The 20,652-nt window shown below is 37.0% G+C and overlaps 1 long non-coding RNA gene across 1 annotated transcript; it reads right to left on the reverse strand.

The window, feature by feature from the left end:
• Positions 1-10,566: 10,566 nt before the first annotated feature.
• On the reverse strand, positions 10,567-20,224 carry LOC139147213 (uncharacterized). Its single transcript, XR_011555670.1, has 3 exons — positions 19,929-20,224; positions 18,466-18,555; positions 10,567-10,688 (listed from the first exon to the last, which is right to left on the reverse strand). It is a non-coding gene; the product is annotated as an uncharacterized lncRNA (long non-coding RNA).
• Between the last annotated feature and the right edge of the window lie 428 nt (positions 20,225-20,652).

Consider the following 20,652-nt stretch of genomic DNA (forward strand, 5'->3'; position numbering starts at 1 on the left):
CACTGTTGTCAATTCCTGGTTTTGCAATTTTTTCATGCATCGAGACTTGAATATATAGGCATCATGTATGCTAATTTTTAAGAACGTACATACTTATTGTCAAGAAGTATGTATATGCTAATATATGTAAATTTTACATACCAATTTTACCTGCTTATATATGCTAATTAATATATGTAAATTTTACATACCAATTTTACCTGCTTATATTTACGCGCTTTAAGTATGTATTGTTAAGTGGTTATGCTAATTTTTAGGTCTGTATGGCCGATGCCTACCTAGCTAATTTACATTTTTCGGCCTATACACATACTTAGTAGTATGTACAGACCTAACTTTGGCCATAGACAAAAGGAACAAGTCTGTAACGAAACAAGTAGGTATCTGCCACAAAAACAACTTATATACAGACTTATTTACAGACTTATGGATAACTTAAATAAGTATGTGAGTTTTATAAGGGACTTGACTCGCTAGGTGTCTGCCATTTCAGAGTATGAAATTACTTACCTTCTTGTCAATTTGACAAATTTGAATACTTGTTCAAATTTCACGTTGTGAACTTGTCATTAAAGTTATGAGATAATATCATGAATAATGTTCTTTGAATTGATCAATGAGGGCCCTCAGTATGAACTAGAATTTTCATGTAGGAATTATTTTAAGAAATATGCAACTATTTGCTGTGTGTTTTAATACTAATTGAACACAGTGAAGACCATGGCATTGATAAACTATAAAATATTTTTGTGAAATAAATTGGGACCCCCATATTTTGATGTAGGACTCCCATGGACTCTCAAAAGTAAAAAGTGATGTAAAACCCTGATAAACCATCACGAAAATGAATTAATGGTCACGACCATTAATTCGTTTTTGTGCTGGTTTCATTTAATTTCTCTAAAACCAGGGTCGAACATATGCATGGTCACCCATTCATTATCTTTCAACATGTCAAACAATAATAGTTGTATCTGGGATCAAACAAAATTCATGAAAAATGGGCGACTTTGTCCCTTTAAAGTGATGCACCAATGCGAATGTGTGACTGATAGGCATTGGTAAACATATAGCACCTTGTCTATGTTTAAATGAAATGTGTACGTGTTTGAGTAATGGCTCAAGCAAGAATTAAAAATACCGTCAAGGACAGTGTGCTCACATTCGGTTTGAATTGGTCCATTCAAGAAATATTTAAACCAGGAAAAACAAGAATGACAAAAGCATAGGTATACCAGACGGCCATACAATGGCTACTGAACGCGTGCGTGACTACGGAGATCGACCATGTTTAGAAATAAAAAATGTTGGGTTTTTTCAAGAAAATGAGGCTAAAAAAGGGGCTAATCCGAGTAAAAAGATACCTTAGTGTCACTTACTTGTCTTTATTTCGAAATTTTACCGTAACAAAATGAAGAAATGGCCATCGTAAAATTGCCACAGCGTGAGCTCTGAGCACTGACCTCGAAAGACGCAATTTGACCTCCAGCTGTTTTATGACCTTACCCATAAATCATCGGGTGTCGCTGCTGAGTCTGCGCAGCTAGACAAATGAAATGTTCCGGTATTTTTCGCTATGAAATTGCCTTTCGAATGGTACCATTTTCGTCTGCAAATTCTGACTAAATCTTGTGAAAATCTCAATTTGAAAACTTTTTGAGCACATTTTGGACATTTCTAAAGATTTTAACCAGGGGAAAATTACATTGATATGTTCACTGATACCTCGTCTATTCATTAAATTTGAAATAAATGTAGATGAATCAGAGACTCAATAGCGATACATGGTTTTTTTTGGTGAGAGTGCCGTGAACCGCTACGACCGCGAACTTTGAGTCTTGTTCACGTCATCTGTAACTATGGACGCTACCCGCCACTTGGCACTTGATCTTTCTGGCTAGGCTTGACTGGGGGAAATATAAGTGAGATTTTGTCAAGATTCTCATAGAATGGTAAGTTTGTTGATATTTTTCTCAATAAATATTATATTTTTCTTGTAAGGAAGATATTTCTAGTATAACTTATTGAGGTCACTATAACAATAATTGTGAACGGCTGTGATTTTTTGCTCTGAGCTGGAGACTGTAACTTAAAGCATCATGTTGGATGAGAAGTAATCCCGTTATTTTGATATGATTTGGTTTTTGAAGCAACAAATTCAGGTAAACGTCAAACTTTTTAGTAAAGTACATGTCCATTACTCCCCACTAAATTTTTTCTTGAGTTTATTGCTGATTGTCTGGGTTTAATCTGCTGAACAGCAGCTGCCATGGGCCAGGTGCCCATGCAGGGGAAACCTATGCCCAATTTTTCAATTTAAAAAAAAATTAAGTTCTGTCTTTCTGGTTGACACCGGCCTTAGTTTTGCTTGCTCATCTGATGTCAACTCTTTGTTCAATTTTTCATATTTACACAGATATGCAGATAAAAATGGACAGTGAAATTGATCTAAATGTTGCCACACTTGTGTACTTGGTTTGTAAAGTTGTTCATAAACTTGCCTCAGAAGTTGCACTGACTTGTGAAAATGGAAGAGCTTTTATGGACCCATAATAAACACACACCAGCAGGGAGTACACTTTGCAGTGCACTTCACATACACAGAATCATATTACATTCCTGGACACTGCTGCTCTGAGTTACATTGTATCACAGCTGTGTCAAAGTCTTGTTGTCATATGACTTTTGTTGCCTTTGCATTGTATGAAGTTCTTTGGCAAAAAATCATGATCCACAGGAAAAGAGGTACATACGCCAGAAGCAGTACGCGAGTTGTCGAAATGTACAGTGAGAGGTCAGGAAATATCATGTGTCTGTTGTTTGCTGCAACTCAACTAACATACTGACCTTTAGTAAATTTACAAGCAACTTTACAAACCAATTACACAAGTGTGATAACATTTAGATCAATTTCACTCTCCATTCTAGAGGCTTAACTTTAGAAGTTTAGCTCTGTCAAATTTTTGTCCTAGATCTCACCAGAATTCAGGAACATCATGGCAAACTTTAATATAAATAAAGAAAATAGCAATAATATGGTTTTATTTCATTTTCATTGCAGATGGGAAAAAAATCACAAACGGAATTTTTCTTCTTCTGTCGATGGACTCGATGGTAGCAGGAAGTCTTGTAACTTGTAACTTGTCAGTAACTTGTCTTGTAATCTTTGAAGTTGCACTGTTGCCATGGAAACCAGTCGTTTTGAATAAATTTACAAGCCACTTTAATTAATGTGTACAGTTTCCTTAAAAACATTGACCGCCAAAATTTCATGGTGATATGACATTGAGAACCAAAACTATGTTGGTTTTGCATATTTAATTAGGGGCGGATCTGATTTTTTCAAGATTATAAACCAAAAATAGCAATATTTTAATGTTTATGACCCAATTTTTTCTACATCAAAGCAAATATATCAAATCATTATACTATAAATACATTAGAAAGTTGTTATATTTTCTAAATGTACCTAAATAACTTCATTATGTATTGATTTTTAGTATTAATCCACCCTTGAAACTTGCAATTTGTCTGAAAATAACTACTTTGAGCCTTACTTCGGTCAGAATTTTGGTGAAAATTGCCATTTTTAACCCCATTTTTCCAGAACAGAGGCCAAACTATAGTGTCAAAAACACTTTTTCTCTGTAAACATATTCCTTTTTTCCTCAAAGGACTATATAATTTGTTTTGGAAGTACAAATTATTGAAAAAAAAATCATTCCAAATTTTGGAATTTATTCAATATTTCATATTTTTTTCACCTATGACGGATGATGTAGGCTTTGTGAGCAACCTTTAGAGGCTCATAACTTCTGAACCGATAAAGCAATTTTCATCAGGTTTTCAATTTTATCCATCCCTTGCATAGTTCTTTCTGTTAATAAAGAATATTTATTGCAATTCTGATTTTAAAATTTTGGTCTGGTATACCTAATAATAAGGTCTCCAACTTAGGAACTGGAGGTCATCTTTAGGAACATGCATATCAACTTCTATAGCAATGGGAGAAGCAGATCCTAAATACATAAGCAAATGTCAACAACAAAAAACAGAGAAGGCTTGATAAAAAGAAAAGGTGGGAGTGGGCAAAAAATGCACAAGGGATCTGGTAAAAAAGTAATGCTGCATCAGCGATCTTCTTCTAGACCCTACCCCCTCCTGAATATCAAATGTTCCACCCCTTGGTATTACATAAGACCAAATGACAGGAAGTACATTTACAACCTTGGAGATTTTTAATTAATGCCATGAGTGTTATCATTCTAATGTAAACAGCACTTAAGTTAGTTACAGATAGTGAAATGCCTTCCACTGTGGGCGGTGATTACAACATCTGGAATTATCCTGGATCCAAATTTCTCATCAGTTCTTGTATGTCTTACATAGAAAAGTTGCAAAAATTGGTCCAAAATGAAAAAAATCACTTCAGCTTTGTTTCTGGATCAAATTTTCCTACAAATTGGTATCAAATATGACAAAATTATGTTCACAGCCTTCAAAATTGTCTCACAACATATCCTGGGTTGGTGTAGGTCATTTAAGGTCACAAACAGAAAAGTACCTAAAATATACAAATTTTGGGGTTTCCCAACACTTTGAGCAGAACATTTTATCTAATAACATCTTTCAGGACTTTATACCAAATTACAAAGCTATCAAAAAGGGGACTTTATACCAAATTACAAAGCTATCAAACAAGTAATGTTGAGATAAACTTTTCTTGACCAAAAATGACAATATTGTCTTAAAAATACAATTTTTTATATTTCAGGACAATTTCCACATATCTAACTATTGTCATCTCTGTACGTCTGTGTACCAAATATGAAAGCTGTCTGTCCAGGGGTTTTAAAAGGAAATACTGTCTAAGATTTTTTGACCAAAAATGACAAAATTGCACAAAAATAGTATTTTCCCAATTTTGTCATAATTTCAACAAATTAGAAGAGTAACACCCTTGCAAAGAGACAACCCAAATTTGAGAGTGATTGGGCTGGCGGTTTCGGGGGCGGTTTCAGAGAAGAAGAATTTTTACTGAAAATGAGAAAAATCACAAAAAAATTCAGCAAAAATACAAAATTAAGGATATCTTCACAATATTCATAAAACTGTATAAGGTTAACTGTATAAGGTACTTGCACACAAATTTTCAAAGCAATCAAAAAAAGCGGTTCTTGAGTTATTAATTCTTAACCATTTTCACACTTTGTAAGCTCATTTGCATAAATTTGGCAATGCAGACTCTATTTGAACAAAATCCCATCTATAGCCCAGGATCAGTGTTTCCGCTGCCCGCTCGCCAAATCGCAAATGCGAGAAAAAAGTAGCGTTTGGCGAGAAGATTTTGGCAAAAGTTAGCCAAACTTGCGAATCGAAAATTACACTATGACGTCATCACTTTGTCTGATCGCGCGCACATCGATGTCCTGCATTCAACTTGAGACGTCATGCTTTATCTCTCTACATCCCCGGCCTTATGCGTCAGGAGATCCTATTTGTAACACATACTGTATGAATAAAATTGTAACGAAATAACTCACAAATTAATAGTACCGCATGTATATCATGACTAGTTGACTAAAATGTTGCGAAGTTTTGGGTTTGACTACGCGCATTGTGTGATAACTCCGTGCAGTGACAGCCATGTCATCGTCAACACTGAAGGATCGTAGTGACTGTGAAACTAAGCAAAAACGGCAAACTTTCCTTTTTGACTTTGGCTGCTCCACCAATATGGGGGGGGGGGGGAACTACCCCTACAACACACATTCTAAGCGCAAGTAAAGCTATGAAATGGAAAGAAAGATTATGATCAATGTACGAAAGTCGACCGTGAATTTGGAAAGGAAGGTAGCGGCATGCATACACATGGCATTTTTAGAACGTAGAGCGAGTAAGGCACACCTGAATAGCGAAACTGTTCGTGGTGTATTGCTGCCAACAAGAAAATACCTTTACTGGCGTTAGAAACTTGTGTGAATTGGCTTCCTTAAATATAAATTCGCGACAATTTTCAGTGTATCACGGACCGTGGTGTATTGTGACGTGACATCGGACTTTCAGAGAAGGCGCTCGCTCGTCCGCTGAGTCGCCTAGTTCCGCATTCACATCGTGCAAATACGCTAAGTCTTGTCGCGATATTTGAGCATTTAACTTGATCGTCAGTGAAACAAAAAGATGTTTCTCCATATCAAAATGGTATACATTTGATATTTTACGGTTCTGTTTACATAATAGAGACGTGAACATTTGGATTTATGATCCGTGATTTCCGCGATCCATGGCAAGCTTGCTGTGAATACACACTGACGTCTTTGATGATGACCCCTGACCCGAGCGCCATTGATACGCTGTGCGCTGTCCGAGCGCCGAGCTTCGCTTGCTAAACTTCAAGCGTAAAGCAAATGTATTGGAAGTCTAAAAAAATGCACATATTTCTCAAGTCTGAGAGTATTTTACTTTCGAACTGCTACGAGAATGGATATCTGATTCGTTTGAAAAAACTAGTATGCTGAACCAGGTTTGGTGCCGATGTCTGTAGCGATATGTACAGTATCGCACGATAGCGATTTCAGGTTTGTTACTGAATAAGTTGCATACGCCTAACTTTGGACAAGTGTCGCTCGCGTGGTGTCGCTTGAAATTCGGACAAATTTTCTGTTGTATGCGTGGATGATGTTGGCACCTTGTAATCTGAACCATAAATTGGTGTTACTTTTGGTATCCATGGTAGCACTAACAGGGTTTATTTCCGTCATTCTTACGGAAAATGCAGACAAATATTTATTTTTGCATATTAATGAGAAAAAAATGACGTCATTTGTGATCAGTGGTATCGGCTTGGCTAATTGAAATCTCGTTTGGCGAATAATTTTTTAGGGCTTCTAGCCAAATTTGCTACAAGATTTTGGAACCCAGGGGAAACACTGAGGATGCATCCACACACCAAATACCAAGCTAAAACGTGCAGTGGTTTGCGTGTTTTTGATGTTGACGGACATACTGTACGTACATACATACATACATACATACATACATACATACATACATACACACATACATACAGACGCCATCGACTTCAGCCTATATGATAAACTCACATTGGTAAAACCAAATGTGAGCTAAAAATTAAAACAAAATAGCCACCATCAGGTAGCTATCTTTGATCATAAAACGATTGATGCACATATGTACTTTAGATAAATACACCCTTGTGTCAAGTTTTATTGAAAACTGGACAGACAAAAACTAAAACAAAATAATAGCAGCTCATATTCAAAAAGTGCATCTGTTATCTTATGCATAAATGGGTCGAACGAGTATGGAGATGTGGAACACAACAATTAACACAGCTATCACGTGATAAAGATCTTACAGGGGTGCTTAACAACCCGCAACTTGTGATTCAGCTTCAGTCCCTGAACGCATTTCAATCCAGACTGATACCTCAACTCACATTTTGAAGAAACAAACCTAAAAAGTGACTGAAGTCTGTCTCACATGTCCAGGGACTGGTTAAAGATCAAGAAATATTAAAACAAAATTGCCACCAGGCATACAATTGCAAAAATTGTTCACATGAAGCTCTATGTCATATATAGACTAGCTATATCCTTGAAATTGTTCAAGTCAGTCTATTAAAATGGCTCTGGATGGAAAAATAAAATAAAGAAACAAAATGGCAACCTGGCTGCGCAGTGCCATATTATTGCTGGCGCAAATAAACTTGGAACACCAAAGTCCCTATATACATAGGAAAACCGCTGGCGATATCCCTATATCACCAAGTGATTAGCCAAAGCGGTATCGCTAGTGAGTTAGATCATCTTACAGTTTGTTTATCGAAAACACTGCGGGGTGCCTATACTGCATGTGTTTCATAGACAAAAAGCCATAGCAGAGGCCGTTCAATTTGCGTGAAAAATGATGGTACAAGAAAGGATTGACGTTTTGAGTAAAGTTACTTGGGTAAATTTCGATGTGCAGGGAACCTGTTGAAGCAACCGTTTTGACAGACTTTCCCTCAAAATGAAGAAAGAGTGTAGGTGAGAAAACGGTAGGTGTTGTCATTGAGCTCGCTATCGTTTGGCTTCGTTTCGTTGTGCAGGCGTGTCATCATAAATGCCGTCATTTCCACTATCTCACAAAAATTGTAAATTACGCCCGGTATTGTGGTTAAATCTGTATTTTTAACTTTCATTTTTATAAAGTGATCAGCTTACGTTGAGGTTTAAAATGTGCGTCTCTTTCTTATAAGCTTATGTTGTACATGAACCTTTATTCATGTTTAATTTACCCCATCGAGCGATGTAATATCTCCAGCATGTACTTCGACAATATCCATTCAAAGCGACAGTGTTTCCTTGAGTGAAATTCAAAGTCGCTAATTTCTAATTTCGTTTCGAAGAAACCGGTTTGTCCATAGACCCTCGTTTCTCGAGGATCTATGGTTTGTCGACCGGTGTAAAGTAGATGCGTATTCTAAGTGAGGAATAGACGGTTGTGAACATAACCAGTGGTACCGCTACGTTACCGGTACGGTATCGGCCGTGCGAGTTGCTGGGTAAAACTTCCTGGCTTTGACGTTTTTTTATCCGACATGTATGTATATAGAGACTTCGGTGTTCCAAGTTTATTTGCGCCAGCAGTAATTTGTTGTGCAAGATAAATTTGTGTGCATCTGAATGTCATGGTACTAGATCCTTCTGCCATGTTTGACTGAAATCCTGCGGTCTGGTCATATCAGAATACTGGTTCAAGACTGACAAACATTAAACAAAATCACTGCCAATTGCTCATGCTGGACCATGTGGCAAAACAAATTAAAACACATAGTACCTCCTTAAGCCCCACTTGCTGTAACTCTTGAAATTTATTGACCTCAAAATATCTTTGAACATACAATGTCCCAGTAGAAAACATTCACCCCTATGTATTACATTGGACTACTCTGTACAATAAATGTGAAGATAACAGTGAAGATATGCACAGAATCCATGGTTTCTGCTTTTCTTCATGGGGCTGTGATATAATGTTTGGGAACATTTAATTGCAGTGTAATCTTTATCTTGTTAAAAAATTGCATATACAGTCCCAGCAGGTATTTAATAATAAGTGTATGCACACACCCTAAAAGATACAGATAGTGAGTCTCTAAGTCAAGATGTTGAGTCACTTTTGATTGGAATCACTCAGGCTTACCGCAGGGATGTATATAAATTGACTCAACCAGAGTTGAAACACTGGCTAAGTACTGTAGGATACTGTGATGTAACATTTATGAGAGTTTGACATCATTTGACATTTTCACATCAACTTATTTCTAGTTTGCATATTTTATGAACTTTCCTGATTAAGGACTGACGTTATTAAAGATAGCAAGAGATAACATAAATGAAAGTTGTTTTGTGTCTTTACATCAGCTTTGGACTAATCTGGATATTTAGCAAATTTTCCCAATCCAGCATTTCAAGCAAAGTTTAACCCTTTTCCTGCCAAGTCCATATTTCACCACCAGGTCAAGATGGTTAAAATTAATGAAACACAACGTATTCCATATGATGTATTTTAACATAATACTGTACATTTGAAGGCTGTTGAAAACATAATACTGTAAAGTTGATTTTTTTTGGACAAAAGATGCTATAACATACCAAGCCAAGTGGGTGAAAATACATCATGTTTTGGCTCAATACCACTTTTTACTGACTTGGCTGATGGGGAAGTGATACAGTTATTACTGTCTGGCAGGAAAAGGGTTAATCAATTTACTCAGCAACTGATGAGACTATGATAAAGGCAATTTACATGTTCACTCTGAGCTGATTGTTAGTTTGCATGTCTAATGGGCTCTCATAATAGAAGGACTTAACAAAGGTAATTAAATTTGCAAATTAAGTGATGATACTATGATTTGACAGCAGTGAAACTTGACGTTGAACATTTCCATTTCAGTGAATCGCTATTCTGTGTATATTGTGTTCATTTTCAATTGAAGCTAAACATGATGACTATTGCTCATGATGTTGAGCATAAAAATCTTACTGAAGTTGCAAATTAAACTCATTGCAATAATGTCAGGGAAAATTTTCAATTTACAGACGACTGAAACATACACTGAAACACAAGAGCATTTTCAGTTCATATCTGGTTTGAAAGTTGTGATGTTTATCTTTGAATTCAAGCTTGTGAAAGCTTCGAGTTAAACATATTGTAGATCTAAGAATTTCCATTCAGTATGAATGGACAGGTAAAAATATTTGCAATGTACTTCATTTATTTCAGTGAACTTTATTTGTCATTGGTTTTTTGTTGTTTCCTTAGAACCTTGTGTCATGCATGTAATACATACAATGTAGTATGTCTGTGCTACACATACACACTGTGTAATGGTATTTGGTTGATTCGTGTTTACGATTAAAGGTAATGCAAATATTGAACTACAAACAAGTGTCAAGAGAGAATAGGGACCCATGTTTCACACAGTTCAGATCCAATAAGGACATTATTTTGCTACCATTTTGTACAAATGGGGGTTGAAAAACACACTAAAAGTATATGTGTAGTACCTGTTTGGCTCCTTGTAATTGTGGATGTAGTTGGCAGTGGTTCCCCAGACGTTGTTTTGGTTTGCACATCTGCATCAGCATATTTTCTCCTTTTAGCACCATGTATCTCCTGTTCATCTGGAAAATTTAAGAAACACGATGACAGATTGCTTTTATATGTGAGCACTTGTGATTTTGCAAAATTTATAGATCTTGCCTGTCAGTGAACTGTTACAGTTGCTACTTTGTAGCAATCGCAATTGAAAAGCTGTTTATCAAATTATGCCACATGCTGGCATACCGTACCATAACTAAATAAGGTCAATGTTTGTATACTTAATCTATTTTAACAAGCATGACATCAAAGATGTTCAACTTGGAACTTGAAAACAAATATTATTTTCCGGAATGAAAAAGCAAGTGCTTCTGTTGACTACTAGGTAGAACTATTGCACAAAATTGTTTAATCAAAGACAAGGAACTACCAGATGTGAACTGAATGTGCTCACGTGGTTTAAAACAGGTTCATTACATAATAGCAGTACTCTTCACAGAACAATCAGATATCTGTCCGATCATTATATGTAGCAGGTTTCATCAACTTTTGTACATGCTCTCGGAGTTAAATCACCTGTTACAAAACTTCATTTGATATGCAAATGAGCTCTTTCTTAACTTGACACTGCTCAATACTTCATGGAACAATTAGATATCTGACAGATCAACATCTGTAGCACGCTTCATCAAATTTAATGCTGTAATTTCAGAGTAATATCACTAATTACAAAGTTCATTAAATGTGCAAATAAGCTATTTTTAGTAACTTGACACTGCTCAGTGCTTCACACGACAATTAGATATTTATCAGATCAACATCTGTAGCAGCAGGTTTCACTATATTTGGTATGATAATTTAAGAGTTATATCACTAATTACAAAATCCATTAAATATACAAATAAACCCTCAAGGGGGCGCTGCACCCAACACAGCTTATTTTGCTCAAAAATCCATTTTTTGCAAATATTCTTAATTAAGTTAATTTGTTAACCCAAAATTCACGTATAGGCTTGGTTCACCTTTTAGCTTATCAAGCATGCAGTTGTAAGCTGAGTGATAAAGAAGTGTTAATTTATGCAAATATATGCAAATCACCCCGATTTTCTGGCTTCTTATTTCTCCCAATTTCAAGATTTCAAAAGAATTTAACTCCACTCTGGCTGGGTCAAATTTTCTAAAATTTTCACATTATGTTTTTCTAAATGCTATATAACAAAACAACTATTTTGTTTGGCAATAAAGTTCTTAAATTTTGAATAAGAGGCATTTTGATTTTGCTAATGATGATTTTAATCACTTTTTTAAGTGTCAGTCTTTCAACCCATGCCATTTTAGAATGAGGATAGATAATGCAAAATAAAGTAGTCCTTTTCGTACTTGTTTTAAGTGAAATATTACATTTGAGAAAGTAGCGTCAACTTTTTTACTCAAATTAATTTTGATCATTAATACCAAAATTGAGGATTTTTACCCTAAATACATACCCACTTCATCCTCAAAACAAACTACTGCTACCATACTAAACTTTATATTCTCTGCTTTTTGAAAATATATAGTATGAGGGGGTTTCCTTGTCATCTTTGATGAGAAATATTGCTTTGAAAAAACTGTGTTGGCAACATGCAGCTCCACCTTAATTAACTTAACACCACTAAATGCTTCACAACACAATCGGATATCTGTTGGATCAGTACCTGCAGCAGATTAAATCAAATTTGGTGCAGTTATTTGGGAGTTATATGACTCATAAATCTTCATTAAATGTGCAAATAAGCTATTTATTAACTTGACACTGCTCAGTGCTTCAAGTGACAATTACTGCAGTGTGCCCTCTAACAAAAGGGACTTCATGAAACTTCTGAGTCAATTGAAAAATTTGAGAAATTTTCTTGGGTCACAATGTATAATTTCCTATTCATCTGAAAATTTTCTTGCGTCACAGAGAATATTCATGAGTCATGGCGCGCCAAATAGGCTTAGAGGGCACACTATATTTATCCGATCAACATCTGTAGCAGATCTCACCAAATTTGGTGCAACAATTTCAGAGTTATATCACTAAGTACAAAGTTAATTTCAGTGTTTCTGCTGCCCGCTCGCAAAATCGTAAATGCGAGAAAAAAGTAGCGTTTGGCGAGAAGATTTTGGCAAAAGTTAGCCAAACTTGTCAATCGAAAATGGCAGTATGAAGCCATCACTTTGTCTGTCTGCACGCACATGTCCTGCATTCAACTTGAGACGTAATGCTTTATCTCTGTGCATCCCCGACCTTATGTGTCAGGAGATCCTATTTGTAACGCATAGAGTATGAATAAAATTGTAATGAAATAACTCACAAATCAATAGTACTGCATGCTAGTTGACTAAAATGTTGCGAAGTTTTGGGTTTGACTAGGCGGAATGTGTGCCTACAGATAACTACGTGCAATGACAGCCATGTCATCGTCAACACTGAATTGAAGGATCGTAGAGACGGTGAAACTAAGCAAAAACGGCAAACTTTCCTTTTTCACTTTGCAGGGTTTTACATCACTTTTTACTTTTGAGAGTCCCTGGGACCCCTGGTGTTAGAAAATGGGAGTCCTACATCAAAATATGGGGGTCCCAATTTATTTCAAAAGAATATTTTATTGTTTATCCATGCCATGGTCTTCACTGTGTTCAATTAGTGTTATAACACACGGCAAATGGTTGCACATTTCTTAAAATAATTCTTACATGAAAATTCTAGTTCATACTGCTCAGGGCCCTCATTGATCAATTCAAAGAACACTATTCATGATTAAAATGATCTCATAACTTTAATGACAAGTTCACAATGTTGTGAAATTTGAACAAGTATGAAGAAGGTAAGTAATTTCATACTCTGAAATGGCATTCACCTAGCAAGTCCAGTAGGTTTGAGTTCACACTCTGCCAACAGCTCCTTCAGCAAATAACCTAGCAGTGTTCATGAAGTCAAAATCATCTATGATGGGGCCAACCAGTTTGATGAACATTAGTCTATTAAGCCTTTGAGGATTGAGTCTACGGTATTTTTTGCCCTCTGTTTGATGGCATTTTGTACTGGAAAGCCCCTCTCACATGGGGCACAGGACACTGGTATGACAAGAGCAATTTTAGCAAGAATGGCAAAATCAGGATACTCCTCTGTAAAATCAGTTGGCAACAGCTTGATATACATATCAAAATTCAGTGCGTCCCTATGAGATCTTGTGAAGTGTTTGTAAAACAGAAAGTGTGCCCTAGCTCTATCAGCATCAATACCTGGTGTATTGTATAATGATTCAACAGTTGATCAAGCTGGTTGACCCCATAGTCAGGTAGGTTGGCCAAATTTTCAGGATATCTGTGTGGGTTTAGAATTACATCAAAACATTCTAGAATATTCATCTCATCATTTTGAAATCTGCTATCTAAATACTGCAGCAGTTTGTTGATATAATTTCTCTCACAGTACAGAACCTCTGTCTGAGTGGCTGATTGTAAGTGATTTGAATGTTTTTGTATGTGTTTTTCTGACCATTGCCAGGAACATCACCCAAATCATTAAAGACTTCTCTGACAGTGTGTGAATCATTAGTCATTGTATTCAATGTGCCCTTAGTAGACTGAACACTTTATGGGATAGGTTGACAGAATCTTTGTGAAATGTAAAAGGCTCAAAATTCCAATCACAGTAAGGACATCAATCAATAAGGCGGTGAATAGCAGAAACAATGAATTGGAGATAAATTTCAACAGCCGATCAGCCTTTCCCCTTTTTTGTCACTTTCAAGTGCCAAGGCAATTGGCTCAAAACTGATGAAAATCATCTTGACAGCTGATTCAACCGACAACCAGTGAACAGATGTAGGCTGAGTAATTTGTTTTGCCTTCCCATTCAACAGAGTTTGAATTTCTCTAAGTTTGTCATATCTCACACTAGAGTCATTAAAGTATTTATACAATGAATGGATTATATTATGATATTCTTTGCAATATTCAATATCTCTGCCTGCTTGAGAAGCAGCAAGATTCAATCGATGTGCAACACAATGCACTTGAACAAGGTTGGGATTTCTGCTTTTAATTTTGCACCCAACCCGTACCCGTTCAAAAACGGCCGCCCGGTCTGTTCCTAGTCCATATATTTTGTCTACGGCCGCGTCACAGATTTCTTTCCAAGTCAAAAATTCAATCAAGGCGTTTTCGATCCCTGCAGTAGTGGCATCTGTAATTTGCTGGTTACCGAGGAAAGAAACATTCGCCTCGCCATTCTGAATATATCGAACATATATGGCAAGTTTCTTATGAACGGTTATGTTCACAAGTCTCATCCAACATTATAGGCCGATGAAATCACTAAGACTTGCATGTATGCTATCAATCAGGGACTTCGATCACACGTTGAATACACTCTTCAAACTCCATAACTATCGGAGGACGTTTATAATATTCAATGTCTAAGCCGTTCAGATTCTGTAGATGCATGATGTCAGTGAATACATTGCATGGAAGGTCACGTTTAGCGATCAGATAAACAGTACGTAATTGTGCAGCGTACGCCTCGAGTTCGTTACTCTTACCCTGCAACTGCCGGTCCTCGGCAGATTTGCGAGCAGTAGTAAATTGTGACCTCACGCTTAGGATTTTAACACTTGTGAGATGACTTTCGAGTCCTGATGACGAGTGAGAGTTGAATGTTCAAAATTAGAACAACCTTCCGTGAACGGGCATGTAACATTCGCTTTCAAACATACATCGCATTCAATGACGTTTCGCTCCTCAGAATATCGAAGCCATTTAAATCTATCGAGCCAACTTCTGTTGAATGTTCGTAATTTTGCTGACTTGGCCGGGGGACCTGATGTATCAGTATCGCATGCCGTAGCTGCTGTTTCGGCCTCGACCAAACCTGGCATCGTGCTTGTTGCCGCAGCCGCCGAAAAACTTTCGCAGATCGGCTTGTTTTGGGTGTTTGACACGGCCCGCCATGATGCATAATGATGTATTGATCGCCGCAAACAAGAAATCGACCAATTAAGAATCATTTTACATTTTGAAAGTCACTTTTTACGGTAGTAAAATTTGTTTCCGCGGGTACCATTGGTCATCAAACCGTGGAGGCCAATGCACTACGGAGCATTCCATTAAAGTATGGGGTCGGTAAGGTTTACTGGGATGTGTTTTGCGTGTTCAGCAGCTCACAAAATATACACCAGCAACAGATATTTCTGCGTCCGAAGGGACGCGTAGTTCAGTTTTTGAGGGGTCCTGCGTCCGGTTTTATGCGTAAAGGATGAATGCAGAAATGCGCGTCATGTAAAACCCTGTCACTTTGGCTGCTCCACCAATATGGGGGGAACCACCCCTACAACACACATTCTAAGCGCAAGTAAAGCTATGAAATGGAAAGAAAAATTATGATCAATGTAGGAAAGTCGACCGTGAATTTGGAAAGGAAGGTAGCGGCATGCACAAAAGCATACACATGGCATTTTTTAGAACGTAGAGCGAGTAATAAGGCACTCCTGAATAGCAAAAATGTTCGTGGTGTATTGCTGCCAACAAGAAAATACCTTTACTGGCGTTAGAAACTTGTGTGAATTGGCTTCCTTAAATATAAATTCGCGGCAATTTTCAGTGTATCACGGACCGTGGTGTATTGTGATGTGACATCCGCGCATCGTATACAGACTTTCAGAGAAGCCCTAGCTCGTCCACCGAGTCTGCCCAGTTCCGCGTTCACATCGTGCAAATAAATACGCAAAGTCTTGTCGCGATATTTGAGCATTTAACTTTATCGTCAGTGAAACAAAAAGATGTTTCTCCATATCAAATGGTATATATTTGATATTTTACGGTTCTGTTAACATAATAGACGTGAACATTTGGATTTATGATCCGTGATTTCCGCGATCCATGGCATGATTCAAGCTGGCTGTGAATACACACTGACGTCTTTGATGATGACCCCTGACCCAAGCGCCATTGATACGCTGTGCGCTGTCCGAGCTTCGCTTGCTAAACTTCAAGCGTAAAGCAAATGTATTGGAAGTCTAAAAAATGCACATATTTCTCAAGTCTGAGAGTATTTTACTTTCGAACTGCTACGAGAATGGATATCTGATTCGTTTGAAAAAACTAGTATGCTGAACCAGGTTTCGTGCCGTTGTCTGTAGCGATATGTACAGTATCGCACGATAGCGATTTCAGGTTTGTTACTGAATATAGTTGCATACGCCTAACTTTGGACAAGTGTCGCTTGAAATTCGGACAAATTTTATGTTGTATGCGTGGCTGATGTTGGCACCTTGTAATCTGAACCATAAATTGGTGTTACTTTTAGTATCCATAGTAGCACTAACAGGGTTTATTTCCGTCATTCTTACGGAAAATGCAGACAAATATTTATTTTTACATATTAATGAGAAAGAAATGACGTCATTTGTGATCAGTGGTATCGGCTTGGCTAATTGAATATCTGGTTTGGCGAATAATTTTTTAGGGCTTCTAGCCAAATTTGCTACAAGATTTCGGAACCCAGGAAAAACACTGAATTTAATATGCAAATGAACCCTTAATTAACTTCACACTACTAAATGCTTTAAACCACGGTTAGATATCTCTCTGAGCAGTATGTGCAGCAGATTTCATCAAATTTGGCATAGTTATTTCGAAGTTACAAAACTAATTACAAAACTTCATTAATATGCAAATGAGCTATTTATTAATTTGACACTGCCCAATGCTTCTCAGTACAGTTAGATATGTATCACATCAACATACCTAGCAGGTATAATCAAATTTGATATAGGAATTTCTGAGTTATATCACTAATTATAAAAGTTCATTAAATATGCAAATGAGCAGATAATTGACATGACACTCAGTATCATCAAACTGTGCTGAGATTGTCATCTGTGAAAAATTCCATGAAATTTTGTGCAGTATTTCTTGATATATGTCGACACTGCCATTCTTACTGTCTCCATAGGAAACCATTATATGGAAAAAATGATAGTTCATAACTTCATTAATATGCAAACCAAACTAACCAAAATCTAATCAGTTCTTGCAATCAGCATACAGTACCTGTCTATGAAATCTGACTTAAATCATTTGAGCTGTTTTTGTAAACAGGTGGACAGACAGACACACACACACACACACATCACTACAACATTAGCTCATGTGTGTGAACATGTGAGTTAAAAATGAAAGACAACAATTAAATTTGTAAGTTGCTCATGCATTCACCTCAGAGTTTCTGTGTTTGGATGTTAATTTTTAAAGACTTGATACAAGACTTTCCCCATATTTTTAAGGCAGCATGAGCCTCAGGGACTGCTATTTGGACTCTCAAACTTTTAAAATATTCTTTGGCAATACCAGTAACCACTTGTGGTGGCTCATTTTGAATCTTACGGAGTAAATAACTTTTCACTGGCTTAGTTTTATGAAAATGCGGAATTTTATTTACCGCTACTACAGGTATAACACAAGAGTGAACTTGTCTAAATCAAGTGGTATATAGCCATTGCCAAGGTCATTTATTGCTATTACATCACAATATTAAATTGAAAATCTTGGAAATTCTTGGAATTGGAATTTTTTCTCTAGGTGACATTTAAGCTTATTAGATATTTGATAAGCTCTGCCATGCTGACAATGCAACTGAAATGCAATTATCATTTTGGAAGTCAGCAAACTCATGTTTCGTTAAAATGCATGTTATATGTAACACTGGACTTTTAATGTCAATCCAAAGACTACCTTCAAATTCAGTATCAGAATGAGATACTCAGGTTCCCTCAAAATGGATATACTTCTACAAGATGAAATTTCTCTGCTTAAACCAAAATTTACACATACCAATTCCAGTCTGTCTTTCCATTCCTGTGCTGCCGCTGTATCTCGTTTATCCTGTTGCTGACCGATTAGAGTCTTGCTGAATCCCCACTTCTGGATGGAGTGACAAGTATAAATTCATGTAAACAATGCCATTGAAGAAAATATCATTGTATGTGTTTTGAGCTTGGGCAAATATGCATATCATAAATAATTCATCAAATGTTTAAAAATACAATTTGTAAAACAATTTAACATCATGACAAGCCAAAACTAAGTCTCAATGACACTATAGTACCTAATGCCCATATAAAACAATTGAAAACAATAATTTTTACACTTTGAGTGCTGTACACAATGTTAGTGCAACATTTTACCAATCTTTATATTATTATTATATTATATGATTTGAAACAAATGTCTCAATCTGAAAGAAAATGTCTAATGTATATTTTATAATGACGAAAAACTGACATCGGTACTCAAAGGTCAACAATCAATTCAGTCATACTTGGCTGTAGGTTCCAAGTTGTCCAGCCTTGTAGTTATTATACTATATTTTCATAAATGCATAGCTTGATATCTTAAAGCATATCGTGATCTCAAGATGATTCAGAATTGTTCTGATAATAAATTCATGCTCCTTGGACCTATATACTAATAATACTACGACATGGTGATGAGTGATGAGAGTTGATATGCTGAATATTTTCGGGGGGGGGGGGGGGGGGGGGGGGTACTGCCACCCAGTTCAAAACATTGACCCCTAGGCTGTTCCAATTTGTTTGTTAAGGAATCTCCCCTTTATTCTATTGCCATGATATTAATTACGCATATAAATATTTTCCTAAAGCACAGGACCTTAAAAGTTAATAACCCATAATTGACATGTTTTTCAAATAAAAAACTGACCAATAGGCTTTTTCGTGAAAAGGTGAACTACCGGTATTCGGCCAGGACATACCAGAAGTAGAACACCTTTTCCATGGGAGTACTCCTACCTCCACCCGGATAGAATTGCCCTAACATTTTGTTTGAAGTAACCCATACCCGTACCCACTAAACTCCAATCTTCGAAGTTTGTCAGAAAGTCTGGAATTTACATTATGTATTATGAATGAGCTGCACACAACCAAACATACATTTCAATTGAATACCCAATCCCCCTTTATTGTTGTCGCGTCGGCGACCAGCAAAGGAAAAAAAATCGGAAGTGAAAAAAATAGCGCGGGCGCGGGAAAAAACTCGCCAGTCATTGGTCAATGTGAGGGCTCAACGTCGGGTCAATCGAGGACACGTAAGCAGTCTTAAAATCACGAAATACCCAATCTGCTGAAGTGTCATATGCTGAGGTAAATAAAAGTGAAAGTAGATGGTCCGTTCCGATTCCCTTCGACACACATTAGCAACCAATGTCAGTCAACCAACGACTACTTTTGTAGGCAATAAAAAAGCCTAGAATTAGATGAGTAATGATCTGTACATACCTATTTTAAAACATATCAGCGTGAATAGTGTCACTGTCAGTACTGTGAATACACTCCCTGGCCCAGTGAGAATGCTCCTGGACCTTGGTGTATTTTCCGTCGTACTAACCCGCCCCTTCCCCGAGAGTCAGAGTGGTCCAAGTTGGCTTCTGAATCCGATAGGTAATTCCCTGCACAGTCTCCTTCAAAGCAAAATTCTTTACACTTAATACTGGAGTGGTATGTGTGCAGTTCACATAATAGTCAGTGACTGGTTGTCACGTCGGTGACCAGCAAAGAAAAAAAATCGGAAGTGAAAAAATAGCGCGGGCGCGGGAAAAAACTCGCTAGTCATTGGTCAATGTGAGGGCTCAACGTCACGCGTAGGGTCAATCGAGGACACCAGGATGGCGCTGTGTAAAAAAGGGAAAGTTTTTTTGCATCTGATAAAACGTGCTTATCTGACAAAGGCCAACTAATTACTGCTTGTAACCCTACTCATTTATGGAAAGTAATCCCCCACACAATACTTCGCCTGTAAAAACACACAAATGAAATCTTAATTAAAGCAGTCTAAAATCATACAGTAAATTTCTCAGTACTCTAAGTATGCAGGACGGCCTGGCCGGGCATGCGCGCCGGTCTGCCGCTGATATCGTACACAACTCAATACACTCTACAGCATTTTTATCGGGTTCTCCTCATAAAGGAAGCGCAATTGTCAACCCGGCTGAAATACGAACTC

The sequence above is a fragment of the Ptychodera flava genome, chromosome 2, assembly GCF_041260155.1.
Source record: "Ptychodera flava strain L36383 chromosome 2, AS_Pfla_20210202, whole genome shotgun sequence".
In the NCBI taxonomy this organism is placed as follows: Eukaryota; Metazoa; Hemichordata; class Enteropneusta; family Ptychoderidae; genus Ptychodera; species Ptychodera flava.